The sequence below is a fragment of the Populus euphratica genome, unplaced genomic scaffold (genome assembly GCF_000495115.2).
Source record: "Populus euphratica unplaced genomic scaffold, PopEup_1.0 scaffold711.1, whole genome shotgun sequence".
NCBI lineage: Eukaryota > Viridiplantae > Streptophyta > Magnoliopsida > Malpighiales > Salicaceae > Populus > Populus euphratica.
In genome coordinates this window covers 9714-13222 of record NW_011500575.1, presented here as the reverse complement: position 1 = coordinate 13222, position 3509 = coordinate 9714, and positions in this window count along the sequence as shown.

Sequence of the window (3509 nt, the reverse complement as noted above, 5' to 3'; positions counted from 1 at the left end):
TTTAATTTTATCAATTTCATCCCTCAACCCACCATTAATTACTATGATAACTAAAACATTTCGTCCTTTGAGTATTTTCATTCAAAGTATTATCACCTCATTGGATGATGAGAGCATTTGTTCTTCGAAAATAAATTTAAAAATAGAAAGTCAATAATAAGGCAGTAAAAAAGTCTCAAAACTAAGACCATTACCAAAGGAAATTTTATTTTCTAGAGTGGAACATACCAATGTGAGACGATGCTTTGTAGAAATTAGGAATCCCAAAAGGCTAGATTAATTAGGATTGAGTTTTTTACATCCACATCCGACCCAAGAACACTAACATACTAATTTACAGCATATTAATTTTATATGTTCTTAATTAATCATTATCTTATCATGCATTCATAATTATAAATTAAAATTTCACTAAGATTGGTTTTCCCAATATAATATTTTAATAACAATTATTATATATGTTAAAAATTGAAAATAAATTTTGGTGATCTATCAAACAATGTAATGAACGATTGCCATGAACATGGTGTTCGATTCTTGATTTCTTGATCAATATATTATATATTCTTAGAAATTTAATCATAAGAGCTAATGAAATTCTTAAATTTACTATTAACAAGTTAAACAATAAAATAAAAACAATATAAAATCTACTAGCTCAAAGAAATGCAAAGCAACAAAGAAAGAAAATTGTAAAAAAAAAAAAAGCTACAAAAAAATAAACTATGATAATCAAAAGAAACATTATGTAACAAAAAGTTGTGAATAAATTGTGTTTATACGGCAAATTAAACTATCATTCTAAACTATTAGATTGCATTTTTATAATATTATAAAGATAAAATTTCACATACAATTTGGAGAGTAGGATTTACACACAGGATAACAAAGTTTATAGCTTGGCATCCAATAGGCTAAGATCATTTTTTGCTGCTCATTAATGCTTTTAATAATGTTTTATAGATAATATTTTGTTTACAGCTAGTTGATTTTGTTTCACATGAATTGTATTTTTAACATTAATTTTACTCTTTAGTATTTCACACTTATTGTGTATTTTATTTTTATTTAGCTTCACATTCTTACCATCACTTTGTAACAATGCCTATTGTTTACTCTACTTTTTTCATCTTCAATTAATTTTTATACACTTTTTTAGATAATGTATTTTCTCATCATTTTCTAGTATATATCTATTTTTAAAAACCATCAACGGCTTTCTTATCAAATTCCCAAGATCTCTCTAAAAAAAAATATGCAACATAAATAGAAACAACATTACAAGAAACTCCATCCTTATATCTTCTTAATAAAAATAAAATTAAAACTTGTTTAATTATCATAATTTCTTTATATTCATTCTACCATTTAAACTTTTACATGTATAGCATGCTTAATAGTAACCAAGTCCAATATTCTAATCAAAGTTAAGCAAACAATATTAGTATAATTACTATAATTAATAATCATACTACGTAACTTCTATTAAAATTATATTAGTTATTAATTTTATTTTTCAATTAAGGTTTATAGTGCATTATTTTTTTAATTTTATTTTCATCCTTATTTTTTTTATTTTTTTTGTTTGTTAAAGGTTTTTTTATTTTATTTTAACCCTCCAATCAAAGAAATTTTATTGCCCTCTAATTTATTTTTTATTTTAATTTTCATTCTCATTCTTTTAGTTATAGTTTTTTTATGTTTATATCATTTAGTGTGATTGATTTTTTTCCTTTCAGTAATAATTCATTTGTTGGTGATTAGGTCTCTCTATGTTTCTATTTATTGTGCTTTTACTCTAATTACCTAAGTCATGAAAAGTTAACGTAAGTTTTTTTTTTTTCTTTCATTTTCTTTTCTAAATTCAGTGTAAGATATTATTTTATAAAAATAGTTTTGTGGTTTTCTTTAATTTCTTTTCTTTTGAGTTATTCCAGTTTTAAGACTTGGACCATAGGTTTTGCATGTTAACTCAGGTTGATTTGTTATTTACTACTCGATTACATATTTATCAAGCTAACTCAAGTTGACTCGGGCCATTTTGTTTTTTTATTTGATTTTATACTTTCAAGGTTTTTTTTTCCAAGTTATCAAGATCTTTAAAAAAAATATTTTTTTAGGATAGTTGTCTATTTTTATATTGTCTAATTATAATAAAATCAACTTATTAAACTTGATCAGGCCTGTAAGCCAATTTATTTGTTTTTTATTTCTTTTAAGCACGCATGCTGCACCTAGACTATCATTATTATTTTTAATTTTTTTATTCTAATTTTTTTTATTTTAATTGATATATTTTTTTAATTTTTTTTTATCTTTTTTAAATTATCGTTTCAATTAATATCTATCTCTAATTTTTTATTTTTCTTATTTAGCCTTTTTTTTAATAGAGGTTTTTTTTAAAAATATTTTGTATATGTTTAGTTTTTAAAGATATTTTTCTAATTTGTATATAATTCTTTTTTATGTTATATATAGATGAACTTTATTTTTATTTATTGTTAGATAATATTTCTAATATATGTAATCTTGTATAAGATTTTTATATATTTATATCTATTTCTATTATCATTTAATTAAATAAAAAATTAATTTTAATAAATAAATTTATTAAACATAATTATATAAATGTTTATTGTTGCGAGATCAACTATCTTAATCTATATGTACTTTTTAATTTTTATAGTTTTACTTTTAGTTATTGTTAATTTCTTTATTTAATTAATTAGATGCTTACAATATTTTGATTTACTTTTAGAATTTTTAAGTAGAAAAACACTTAAAAAAAAACTTGTATATTGAAAGGAAAAAAATTATACACCCATTAAAAATGCAGGTAAAATAGATAGTTGGTTGCTTTATTTTTCCTTGAGAAATATAGAAATAAATCGATATTTTAAAAGAAAGGAAAAGGGCTCGCTTAGAAGATAGGAAAGGTGGAAAACGTGAGCCTGCACGGCAAGTTAGAGAAACACTCAAGAAACCGTTTGTTTGCGTCGTCGCGTCGTCGTTTCTGTGTTTAAAACAATTATAGTAAATATTATGTTTAATTATATAAAAAATATAATTTATTTTTAATAAAATTTATGATAATATACGTTTTGCACATAATTTTGACGAAGCAACACCTAGATATTTTGTCAATCAATGTTGCAAACAGTGCAAATAAATTACATTATTTATTTAAAATAATAAATATTACAATTCACTTGTACTATTTATATGAATTTTTTTTAATATATTTATTTTTTACATATATTTTTTTTAAAAATAGTTTAGAATAAATTATATTCACTCATAATATCATATAAATAATATTTTTTTTGAAAAACTAGTATACAGTAAATTAAATTCACTTACACTGTAATATTAAATCAATTTTATTTTTAATAATATTTTATTTAATTAATTCTTGTCGAATAAATTTTATACGTAATGAAATTATAAATGATTTAATAAAATAATAAAAAATATTTTATATAAAATATTATTTATTTTATGATGTAATA